Raw genomic sequence first — 14014 nt, 5'->3', positions numbered from 1 at the left:
GTGTGGTGAGGCTCTGGCCTGGCAGAGTCCAAGTGCCACTGCTCGGACTCGGGGCCCAGACCTGGGGTCTCTCTCCAGGGCCGCAGCCGACTCGGCACGCCTCCCTTCCCACCTCTCCTTCCGGGATCGTGGGCCGCTGCTCGGTTACCTGACGCTGCCGTGTGTCCCCAGAAGGCGGAGGCGCAGCTCAAGAGCACTGAGCAGAGCATGGCGCAGCCCTCCAGCCCCTACCGGCACCCCGCACCTGCCTCGGCCTGGGTGCCCAGTGTACAGGGCCCCATGCCTGAGGCAGCTGGCTGCGGGAGCCCAAGCCTGGGCGGGAGAGTCACCCTCAACAGGTGCAGCGCACAGGATCCCGCTCATGGCAGCGCGCTGGGAAGCCCAGATGCCTGAGCCCGTGCCCACGCCCTGCTCTGCCAACCCACGGGGTGACAACGCCCGCACGCCCCTGCTGGCCTGGCCCCACCACACCCAGCTCGGCTGTGAGGCCCCACGTCAGGTACCCTTAGATCGTTTCCAACAACCACGACTGCAAAACGTTGTTAACGGTTGCTGGCTCAGCTCCTTCCCTCTGTTTTTGGAGTTTGTGCCAAAAACTTAAAGATTCTCCCTGCACTCCCCATTCCCTTCCAAATTCTGAGTTTGAGAAGGAAAAATCCAACAATATAAAGATATGGGAGGCCCCAAATTCTCTTCCAAGGAGCTAGAGAACTATATGAAGGTCAGCTCTGTTTCTCCAGCCAGGACCATGAAGAACCTGTTTTGTTTTGTTTTGTTTTTGTATAGTTATAAATACCATCCAATCAAAGCCTGCTGGCACACAGGATGACTGTAAATGTTAATTCCTAGGTACTTAAAGGGATGCAAAAGAACCACGCACAGGGAGTTACAATCTAGTTAATTATTAGTGAACAAAGAAAGGGGAGCCAGTCTCCTTTTTTAAACTTAATATTTGAATCGTTTTATTACCATTAATGCACTTATCTTTCTTTCAAGTCCCCTGGTGCTGGCTCTCTTCCTAGTTTGAATTTAGCAAAGCAAGAGTTCAAGTTAGAAGAAGTAAAATAAAAGGAAGGAAACAGAAACCAGGCCTCGCTTCTTTAGAGATGATTAATAAATTTTATGGATTATCTGGGCAGTTATGTGACTAAAAATAAAATAGTTTACATTTATTGAGTTCTTACTGTTTACCAGAAACTGTTCTAAGAGTTTTATTTACTTTACAATAAAATAAGCTCTTATGAGTTTGCTTTAAATATTTTACATTTATTCACGCATTAACTAAAACAACCCTATGAGATGAATACTGTAATCATTCCCATTTTACAGTTGAGACTGAAACATAGAGAAGGTCACACAGCTAGAAGTCATAAAGCTGGAATTTAAACACAGGTGGGACAGAAAGATAGACTAGATGAAAAGGCAGAGGGCTATGTACCAGATGAAGGAAAAAGATAGAACTCCAGAAAAATAACTAAATGAAGTGGAGATAGGCAACCTTCCAGAAAACGCATTCAGAATAATGATACTGAAGATGATCCAAGACCTCAGAAAAAGAATGGAAGCAAAGATAGAGAAGATGCAAGAAATGTTTAACAAAGACCTAGAAGAATTAAAGAACAAACACCTAGAAGAATTAAAGAACAAACAAACAGAGATGAACAATACAATAACTGAAATGAAGAATACACTAGAAGGAATCAATAGCAGAATAACTGAGGCAGAAGAACAGATAAGTGACCTGGAAGACAGAATGGTTGAATTCACTGCTGCAGAACAGAATAAAGAAAAAAGAATGAAAAGAAATGAAGACAGCCTAAGAGACCTCTGGGACAACATTAAACGCAATAACATTCACATTATAGGGGTACCAGAAGGAGAAGAGAGAGAGAGAAAGGACCCAAGAAAATATGTGAAGAGATTATAGTCAAAAACTTCCCTAACATGGGAAAGGAAATAGCCACCCAAGTCCAGGAAGCGCAGAGAGTCCCAAGCAGGATAAACCTAAGGAAAAACACACTGAGACACATAGTAATCAAATTGACAAAAATTAAAGACAAAGAAAAATTATTGAGAGCAGCAAGGAAAAAATGACAAATAATATACAAGGGAAAAATGACAAATAACATACAAGGGAACACCCATAAGGTTAAAAGCTGATTTCTCAGTAGAAACTCTACAAGCCAGAAGGGAGTGGCATGATATACTTAAAGTGATGAAAGGGAAGAACGTACAACCAAGATTACTCTACCCGGCAAGGATCTCATTCAGATTCAATGGAGAAATCAAAAGCTTTACAGACAAGCAAAAGTGGAGAGAATTCAGCACCACCAAACCAGCTTTACAACAAATGCTAAAGGAACTTCTCTAAGTGGGAAACACAAGAGAAGAAAAGAACCTACAAAAACAAGCCCATAACAATTAAGAAAATGGTAATAGGAACATACATATTGATAATTACCTTAAACATGAATGGATTAAATGCTCCAACCAAAAGACACAGGCTTGCTAAATAGATACAAAAACAAGACCCATCTATATGCTGTCTACAAGAGACCCACTTCAGACCTAGGGACACATACAGACTGAAAGTGAGGGGATGGAAAAAGATATTCCATGCAAATAGAAATCAAAAGAAAGCTGGAGTAGCAATATTCATATCAGATAAAATAGACTTTAAAAATAAAGGATGTTACAAGAGACAAGGAAGGACACTACATAATGATCAAGGGATCAATCCAAAAAGAAGATATAGAAATATAGATATATATAGATATATGCACCCAACATAGGAGCACCACAAAACATAAGGCAACGGCTAACAGCTATAAAAGAGGAAATCAACACTAACACAATAATAGTGGGGGACTGTAACACCTCACTTACACCAATGGACAGATCATCCAAGCAGAAAATTAATAAGGAAATACAAGCTTTAAATGACACAACAGACGAGATAGATTTAATTGATATTTATAGGACATTCCATCCAAAAACAGCAGATTACACTTTCTTCTCAAGTGTGTACAGAACATTCTCCAGGATAGATCACATCTTGGGTCACAAATCAAGCCTCAGTAACTTTAAGAAAATTGAAATCATATCAAGCATCTTTTCTGACCACAATGCTATGAGATTAGAAATCAATTACAGGGAAAAAACTGTAAAAAACACAAACACATGGAGGCTAAACAATAAGTTACTAAATAACCAAGAGATCACTGAAGAAATCAAAGAGGAAATCAACAAATACCTAGAGAAAAATTACAATGAAAACATGATGATCCAAAACCTAAGGGATGCAGCAAAAGCAGTTCTAAGAGGGAAGTTTATAACAATACAAGCCTACCTCAAGAAATAAGAAAAATCTCAAATAAACAATCTAACCTTACACCTAAAGGAACTAGACTAAGAAGAACAAACAAAACCCAAAGTTAGCAGAAGGAAAGAACGCATAAAGATCAGAGCAGAAATAAATGAAATAGAAACAAAGAAAACAATAGCAAAGATAATAAAACTAAGAGCTGGTTCTTTGAGAAGATAAACAAAATTGATAAACCATTAGCCAGACTCATCAAGAAAAAGAGGGAGAGAACTCAGTCAACATAATTAGAAATGAAAATGGAGAAGTTACAATTGACACTGCAGAAATACAAAGCATCCTAAGAGACTACTACAAGCAACTCTATGCCAATAAAATGGGCAACCTGGAAGAAATGGACAAATTCTTAGAAAAGTATAACCTTCCAAGACTGAACCAGGAAGATATAGAACATATGAACACAATAATCACAAGTAATGAAATTGAAACTGTGATTTAAAATCTTCCAACAAACATAAGTCCAGGACCAGATGGCTTCACAGGTGAATTCTATCAAACATTTATAGAAAAGCTAACATCCATCCTTCTCAAACCCTTCCAAAAAATTGCAAGGGAAGGAACACACCCAAACTCATTCTACGAGGTCACCATCACCCTGATAGCAAAACCAGACAAAGATACTACAGAAAAAGAAAATTACAGACCAATATCACTGATGAATATAGCTGCAAAAATCCTCAACAAAATACTAGCAAACAGAATCCAACAACACATTAAAAGGATCATACACCATGACCACGTGTGATTTATCCCAGGGATGCAAGGATTCTTCAATATATGCAAATCAATCAATGTGATAAACCATATTAACAAATTGAAGAATACAAACCATACAATCATCTCAATAGATGCAGAAAAAGCTTTTGACAAAATTAAACATCGATTTATGATAAAAAACTCTTCAGAAAGTAGACATAGAGAGAACCTACCTCAACATAATAAAGGCCATATATGACAAACACACAGCAAACATCATTCTCAATGGTGAAAAACTGAAAGCATTTCCTCTAAGATCAGGAACAAGACAAGGATGTCCACTCTCACCACTATTATTCAGTTTTGGAAGTCCTAGCCATAGCAATCAGAGAAGAAAAAGAAATAAAAGGAATCCAAATTGGGAAAGAAGAAGCAAAACTGTCACTGTCTGCAGATGACATGATACTATACATAGAGCATACTAAAGATGCCACCAGAAAACTATTAGAGCTAATCAATGAATTTGGTAAAGTTGCAGGATACAAAATTAATGCTCAGAAATCTCTTTCATTCCTATACACTAATGATGGAAAATCTGAAAGATAAATTAAGGAGACAGTCCCATTTACCACTGCAACAAAAAGAATAAAATGCCTAGGAATAAACTTACCTAGGTAGACAAAAGACCTGTATGCAGAAAACTATAAGACACTGATGAAAGAAATTAAAGATGATACAAATAGATGGAGAGATATACCAAGTTCTTGGATTGGAAGAATCAACATTGTGAAAATGACTATGCTACACAAAGCAATCTACAGATTGAATGTAATCCCTATCAAATTACCAATGGCATTTTTTACAGAACTGGAACAAAAAATCTTAAAATTTGTATGGAGACACAAAAGACCCTGCATAGCCAAAGCAATCTTGAGGGAAAAAAACGGAGCTAGAGGAATCAGGCTCCCGCACTCCAGACTATACTATAAAGCTACAGCAATCAAGACAATATGGTACTGGCACAAAACCAGAAATATAGATCAATGGAACAGGATAGAAAGCCCAGAGCTAAAACCATGCACCTATGGTCAACTAATCTATGACAAAGGAGGCAAGGATATACAATGGAGAAAAGACAGTCTCTTCAATAAGTAGTGCTGGGAAAACTGTATAGCTACATGTAAAAGAATGAAATTAGAACACTCTCAAACACCATACTCAAAAAAAAACTCAAAATGGATTAGAGACCTAAATGTAAGACTGAACACTATAAAACTCTTAGAGAAAACATAGGAATAACACTCTTTGACATAAATCACAGCAAGATCTTTTTTGATCCACCTCCTAGAGTAATGGAAATAAAAACAAAAATAAACCAATGGGACCTAATGAAACTTAAAAGCTTTTGCAAAGCAAAAGAAACTACAAACAAGACGAAAAGACAACACTCAGAAAATATTTGCAAATGAATCAACGGACAAAGGATTAATCTCCAAAATATATAAACAGCTCATGTAGCTCAATATTAAGAAAAACAAACAACCCAATCCAAAAATGGGCAGAAGACCTAAATAGACATTTATCCAAAGAAGACATACAGATGGCCAAGAAGCACATGAAAACCTGCTCAACATCACTAATTATTAGAGAAATGCAAATCAAAACTACAATGAGATATCACCTCACACCAGTTAGAATGGGCATCATCAGAAAATCTACAAACAACAAATGCTGGAGAGGGTGCGGAGAAAAGGGAACCCTCTTGCACTGTTGGTGGGAATGTAAATTGATACAGTCACTATGGAGAACAGTATGGAGGTTCCTTAAAGAACTAAAAGTAGAATTGCCATATGACCCAGCAATCCCACTACTGGGCATATAAGCAGAGAAAGCCATAATTCAAAAACACACATGCACTCCAATGTTCTTTGCAGCACTATTTTCAATAGCCATGTCATGGAAGCAACCTAAATGCCCATCGACAGACAAATGGATAAAGAAGATATGGCACATATATACAATGGAAAATTACTCAGCCATAAAAAGGAACGAAATTGGGTCATTTGTAGAGACGTGGATGGATCTAGAGACTGTCATACAGAATGAAGTAAGTCAGAAAGAGAAAAACAAATATCGTATATTAGCGCATATATATGGAACCTAGAAAAATGGTACAGATGAACCGGTTTGCAGGGCAGAAATAGAGACACAGATGTAGAGAAAAAACGTATGGACACCAAGGGGGGAAAGTGGTAGGAGGGTGGTGGTAGTATGATGAATTGGGAGATTGGGACTGACATATATACACTAATATGTATAAAATGGATAACTAGTAAGAACCTGCTGTATAAAAACATAAATAAAATAAAATTCAAAAATTTAAAATAAAACAACAAAAAAACAGAGGTTGTCTTCGCTCCAGTGTCAGTGCTCTCAGCTCTCATGTTACACTGCCTCACTTAATCCTCACAGCAAATCTACAAGGTGGGTACTGTTATTGTCTCCATCTTACAGGCAAAAATGTAGGCACAGGGAGGCTAAGGAACTGTCCAGTATCACAGAGCTGGTAAGTGGTTCAGGCAAGACTGGACTGGTACCCATCAGTCTGATCCTTATCTAACCACAGGAAGAGAGATGCTATTTTTGTACCTTTAGCCATCCAGAGAGAGAAGGAATTGCCTGGAAAGCATGTGTAGCTTTCATAACCTTCAAATACTGAGCCCCTGGGCTTTAGATTCAGTCCCTCATGCCCTTTCTCAGGCTTCATGCTGAGCTGGACTTTCTCTCCTAGCAGCTCCATCATTCCTGCACTCCACGAGTAATGCTGAGAACACAGGTGCCCTTGACTAAATGCAGACTTATACAGTCCTGCCATTGTACACAGAGGGGACATCTCTTCCCTGAGGAGCGCACAGCATACTTAAGCACCTACACACTGAGCTTTCATCCTCTTTGTGGCCAGGCCCCCAGGGCACTTTGAAAAGGGACAGCCAGTACCACCAAGCCCTCTGGGCTCCTATTTGGGAAATACTGTTGTTTTCTGAAGGGGAACAAGACCGATCAAAGAGGAAGCACAGAGGATGTGTACGGCCATGACCATAAAACAACTTGCTTTATGTCCGTTTATGAAGCTCATCTCTTTCCCCCTGCCCAGGCAAGGCCTATCCTGCCCAATATAGTGAGTTTGAGGGATATTGGGTCTGATCAAGGAAAAAGAAAGGACCAAATGTTTGGGGCAACACTTTGATAGGTTTGCATGCAGGAGACGGGGAGGGGAGTCCCAAACAGCATGGGACCATCAGAGGCTCTGGCGGAACAGGGCAGCACCCAGAAGAGTAGGAGGGTAAGGGAACTCCCAGGGAGAGGGGGTGGGGGAGGTACTTACACATTTAGATGAGGGCGTTCAGCAGCCCCTCTGGGAGTCTCTGTGTCAGGGCTCTACCAAAGGGCAGCAGCAGAGCGAAGTCTCTAAGAGCTACGAAGTTTCTCTGGTCTGTGGCTCACGGATGCTGGATGCGGTTTTTCAGGGTATGCAAAGCAGGCCATTTCTAAACAGCTAAAAATCTGCTCATCTAGGCTGTGTTTAAAACAACCGAATTCATTGTAAATATGAAAATTTGGCTTTGGTGCCCACAGGCTTTTGAGTTCATGGATCCCAGCCTGTTGTCTTCACAAGTCAGGAGCCAATAAACAGGGGCCCTCTTTTGCTTATTTATGTAACATCTTAAGACCCAGTAGGAAGTGCAGCCAAACACACCCAGCACCCACCGCTCCACCAGGCCCAAACTGATGCAAACACAAATTCTGGATTCAGGGTTCTGACCTGAGAACCCATTTTGAATGCTGGTCATTGGCAGTGGCTGATGATTGATTCCCACCTCACCATCCCTTCATCAGCACAAAAGCAGAGAAATCTAACATTCAGACAATAAATAATATATATGCAAAAGGAATGTGTAGGAGGGTATTTTACCTGCAAGAATCTATGAGGCAGTTTGAGCAGAGAGGTGTGCGTCCACCCAAGTGTGAGTGTTGTTGTCTAATTTCACCAGCAGGTGACGCTATTACATTACATATCAGAGAGGGTCTACCTTCCACCCTAGGGTCTGAAAAGAAAGCATGCTTAAATTCCTTATACTCTGGTCACTAGCTCTAGCCAAGCCCTACGCAATCATGGACATCTACCATAACACGTGTGATATTAAACCCATTCACTATGCAATCCAGCAGATTCCTCCAAGACCCTCAGGAAATTCAGTACACGTATTTAATTTTTGGAAAACAAAACAAAATCTATTTACTAGACAGTCTACATGCTCCTGACTCCATAGGACACGAAATAAATAAAATGACTACTCCACTACTCATTCTGTATTGTTGAACATATTATCTAACAGAGAAGGTTCTCTCTATATAATATTGTTTTTTAATTTGAAAGCATTCCAAGGCCCAGATAAATGGGTGAACTCAAGTCCGAGGGATTTCACTTTGGAGATCTGAAAGTCTTTGTATGTCTGTAGGATTGGGGCGTGCGGCAGGAACAGAGCCATTCTTTCCTTATCTGTCCTGTTAGCCTGAAATTCAGGTCCAAGTTCTGTTCTCAGGCCCTTTTATTTTCACACCATATTTTCTTCTGGGAAACTCATTGTCTACCATCGACTCAAAGTCCATTCTCATGCCCAAAGCTCTGTCTCCAGCATTTCTAAGCCATCACCTATTACAGGTCTTGCTACTGCTCAAACTTAAAATGTTGGAAATTGGGCCCATCTTCTCTCTCTCCTAAACCACTTCCTTCTTCTCATTTTCCTATTTCTGTTAATGGCCTCCCATCTCCTCTACCCCTCAGTTATTATCTTTGACTCTTTCCTCCCTTCCACATCCTCCTAATTCAGTCCTTCCCTAAGTCCTTTCTAGTCTATTTCTGTAAAGTGCTTGCATCTCTCCAAACTATTTCTTGAGGCCTTTGTACGTGCAAGGACTCCTGTGCTGTGTTAAGGCCTTGGACTTGGCGCCAGTCTACTTTTCGTTCTTTTGGCAGCATTGAAGCAAAACTCATAAAGCAGTACATATCAATAAATTGAATTACCAAAAATCGAATTTTAACTTAAATAGAAGGAACTGATGCAGTTTGGTTTTTTATTCTTTTTGTCACAATAAATGATTTCACGTGTCTTCAGAATAAAATATAACAAAGCGGAATTATGTGAGCTTTGAGATTGCTGAGTAGAAATTGGATCCCTTATGTAAAGCAGGTGTGATGACTCTGCAGCCCAGTGTAAGTCAGGGAATTCCCCTACTTCCCTGGGCATAGTAATCATCTGGGGAATCTTGTTGATAAAATGCAAATTCCTAGGGTCCATACCCTGATACACCGATTCGGTAGATTTGGAAGGAAGCTGAGGAATCTGCATCTTTAAACAAGATACAACAGAAATCTAAGGAGCATTTTAAGGAAAAAGTCACGGAGAAGAAAATCCAAGTATTTAATATAGAAATAAAATATTGTCCTTACACCATTAAATTGCTTTATACAACTACTCTTAGTCACCTCATTTATGTTATTTGATCCCGTAATTCTCTCCCAAGAGCTGTTTCCTAAAATTCTATCTCTAGAAGCTCATATCTTTGGTTTCTAGTCGTATCTCAAGTTTAAATTTCAATCTTGGTAGAAGTAACACCTCAGCGTAGATCAATCCATTCATACCACATGAGTGTTTCAGACCCTGTTCTTGGAAAAGCAGGAAGTAGGCAAGACTCCTGAAAGGAGAAAGAAGGTGTCACAACACGCTCAAATAGGCTGGAGAGCTAACGTAATTTACTACATTAAGTAAATTATTTCAGGAATTTCCCAGGGTTTCCTCACAGCAGGCAGGGGTGTGGCAGTCTGAGGCTCATTGCAAATGGTAGTTCAGGAGTGGAATGGGCTCAGGAACCCAAAACCCTGCAAGTTTCCCAAATATAGGCCATGACCCCTCATATTAATGCTGGCCTGGGGCACAGGTGAGTGAGCTGGGCTAAAGCACGGGACCAGGCAGACAAGCCTAAGGGAAAGGGCAGGTGAAGGGCCTTTGGCTTTCCTTACCACACACACTAACCCAAGTCCTGTGTGCTCCAGACTTTCTTACGTTAGTGCAGGGGCCTAATGTAGCTTCCAAACACAGTGCTATTATAAACTCTTCTATTTCCCATCTTCTAGAATTTTATTTAACTTTTTAAGGTTTTGCTGTTTGGTTAGAACCCACTTGTTCCAGGCAAGTGTGAGTAGCTCAGAGGCCTGTGTGTAGCCTTCTCTCCTTACACTTCATAGAGAGGATCCAGAGAGGCAGTGACTGTCAGGTCCTGGAAGTTCTTCCTGGTTTTTGGCATCTGGGGACTTGTCCAGCCTATTTTATGGCCATCATTCAAACTTCTATTTGTTTTAAAGTGTTATATAGTTTTGCTTTTATTTGCCAAGAATTAAATACATGTGAGGTCCCCTTCAGTCACAAAGTCACAGTGAGTGTCTCTCTCCCCTCCTGATGCCACTCAAATGCAGACATAGAAGAATCCCCATGGTTCATCCATGGGCAGCTGCTCCCATTTTATAACTGACCCGTCCTGTGGTATCTGATTGTCTTGCTGCATCTGAGAAGAGATTTCACTCTGAAACAGATATTTTCAAGGCCGGTGTACTTTGTCTTTTCTTTTCTTGACTGACCTTGTAAGTCCCTTAATGGTCATGTGCTCTGCCTCAAACTGCATTTTAATATTTTATTTTATTGTTCCAGTAATATTTAGTATTTAGTAATATTTTCATGAAATATATTTTATTTATTCAACAGATACTCATTGAGTGCACTGTTTGAAGGGCTGCAGATAACAGTGGATAAGAATCCTTGCCTTCATGGGGCTTACATAAAATTTATTTTAATTAATTAGTTATTACATGATTATAATAATATCTTAAAATTTTATGGGATTGTGATAACCTCAATCTGACTTAGAAGGTCCGGCTGATAAGTTATAAGTTATAATATAAGTTATATTTTTGCAGAGAAGGTTAAATACAAGGTCAAGAAGTTTATATTTAATTGGGTAGGAGATAAGGAGTCCTTGGAGGCTTTTGATGAGGAAAATGGCATCATCAGAGGATCCCAGGCTTGACAGTAGTGAGTAGATGTGAGTAGATGGACTTCGTGGTGTTTTGGGGCTAACTTTCATAGGGTTCCTCTACTTTATTCTCACTCTGTCACTTACGTGGGCTTGTCAAATTTCTGACAACCCCAAATCAAAAAAATATGTATGTTGGCCCCAAACCAACCACCCTGCAGGGGACCTCCAAGTGGCAATGGTGAGCCAGCCATGCACTTGGCAACTCTCCCACCACAAAACCAGTAAAGTCACAGCACCCAGCAGAGTGCTTCCCCGATCACCAGACCTCAACTAGCACTGACTCCCTGAGGTCTTTTTTATTTTTGTTCAGTCTTTGTCACCGATTGACATTACATAATATGTTGTTTATCAGCTCCTTCTCTCCACTAGAGGGTAAACTTCTTGAGAGCAGGATTTTGTCTATTTTGTTTATTGTGTTGGACGAGGAGGGCCTGGTGTATAGTACATGCTCAATAAGCATTTGGTTTGAGATCCAGCGGAGGAGCATCATGGGAACGTGTTCAGTGACCCTTTAACCAAATTTTGGGGTGCATATTTGATTAAGCATCATTTCAGGAATTTTCCTAGGATGATGCTATACAGTCAGTGTGTCAGAGCCAGAGGCAGTTTGCCACATGAGGAGGACATGAGGAGCGGTGGAGAGAAGAGGCCTTCCACACCCATAATGCAATGATGCAGAATGAGATATCGATGAAATTAACCTAATATGGCATATTGGGTGAGATCCACAGCAAATGCTGAAATAATAATATTGGGTAGTTTTCTGACCTAGAGGGATGAATGATTAAGCAATTGGTTTCTTGGATCTTGGTTAATGGAATTTCCTCTGTGTTGTTTATAAAATATGAGACATAGTGTTCTGAATTTTGACTTATTTTGTTTCTTGATGGATAAGTTTGTCCTAGTTAGTCCTGTAGGCACAATAGTAATCAACCAAGGGTGTGGTTTACACTCTGGTCTTTCTTGCAAAACATTCAGTAAATATTTGGGCTTTTACAAATCGTATCTTTGTTTACTGATCAGAGGTCACTGCACCATCACTCAAGGTAAAACATACACAGCAATCTCTGCTTGAAGAAGGGTAGCAACACATGTCACCTTTCAGGGATGAAGCAACATCCTTCGGAAATGTCAATAAGAAGTTAGCCTTTATACACAGTGTATTCTTTGTGGACTTAACTTGGAACAGAAAGGATTATAGTACAATCACAGTAAGGTAGTAAACTAACCCAAGCAGTTACAATTTAAAACAAAGATACAAGTCTTACAAATGTTTATTTGCCCTCATTCAAGACAGAATGTTAAAGTAAATGTAGGCATTAAGTGAGATAAGATGAATCATTTTGTTGATCTGACAGCATTCTTATCTTCCCTCCTTCTTTGGGAATAGATAATTGTTTTTCTCCAAAGATAATTTGTTGGCCAAAAATGACCAGAGTTTCTCAGAGGAATGAAAATTAATAGTGAAAATTCTTTCATAGGGCAAGGGATCTCAAATTGCAAATTTCATGAAGATAGAAACAAACAAACACACCAGAAACTCAGTAATGGACCAACTTGGCACAGCAAACACTTAAATCTACCTTCTCCAATCCAATTAGTGTCAATCCAGGGCAGCCTCAGCACATTGCTTAATCTCCAGCCAGTATTAAAAATGGCTGATTCTTGGCCATTTTGGGCTCTGGATGTAATTCAGATTAGGATAATCCTTCTCTCTTAATGCACTCAGTTGCTTAATTTCATGCATAATTAATTAAATCCCATCCGTAGCACTTTTTGAACATCCCTGCCCTCAGCCAGATGCCTCCATGGACACATCCAACGAAAATTTCTTTGTAAAGTTAAGAAGCTCAAAACCCAACCTGTGACTGCTGCCCCACCCCCAGGGAGAACTCTATATTACATGCCCCACGTTGTTCTTCTGTCTTTGATTTACATAGTGAAACCAAAAGCATATTGTTCACAGACTATCAAGAAAACATTTTCATTTTCACTTTCCCTGGGCTATTTTTATAAACAAAGCAAATATTCTAACAGACAACTTAGGTTGGACTGATTTTCAACAGTGTCAACAGGTCATTTCTTTCTGCCTATTTTGAGGAAATCCAATTCTGAAGAGTAATCCTATAAATTAGGTCTATAAATGGTTTCTTATTAGAAAAATAGACATATCATTGTCAGCATTGATTTGAGCTTCCTTGGACCACCCAACTGACGTATCTTCCTTTAAGCTACTGAGAGAATTCAGTTCATCAACTCCTATTTACTTGAACCATGTGGTCAGCATTGAAAAACTGCTTCCATCTAAAACTGGGCTGAAAATACAAGCGTTATAAAATAAGTAAAATTCAGGTTTGAGAAAGACGGTAACAGCCAACCTTGTTTCTAATCCAGAGAAGAAGACAGATAGGCAGATTAGATAGATAAGATAGATGTAAATATATGTTCGTACAATCACACACACCTGTGCATATGCATACACACATTATTTTTTTAAATCCATAAATTCCACTAGCAACCCATTCCATCAGTGAATAAGTTTGGGTCTCATAATAACATTTTGTATCTGTGTATCACCTTAGATTAAGAAGTGTTTCATGATTCTATTTACAGTCATGGTTAAGAGTGCAGGCCCTGGACCCATGGGTTTGGAACCCCGTTCTGGCACAGTGACCTTGCATATATCATCATAACCTCCTAAAGACTCTCTTCATTCATAAGATGCAGATAATCAGATCTACCTACAAGGTTTGTTGTGAGGATAAATGACAGAATATACAAAAC

This window comes from Aethalodelphis obliquidens, unplaced genomic scaffold (genome assembly GCF_003676395.1).
Source record: "Aethalodelphis obliquidens isolate GAN/ISIS:26980383/991018 unplaced genomic scaffold, ASM367639v1 scaffold17, whole genome shotgun sequence".
NCBI lineage: Eukaryota > Metazoa > Chordata > Mammalia > Artiodactyla > Delphinidae > Aethalodelphis > Aethalodelphis obliquidens.
The sequence above is the reverse complement of the archived record's forward strand: the minus strand, read 5'-3'. Positions refer to the sequence as shown.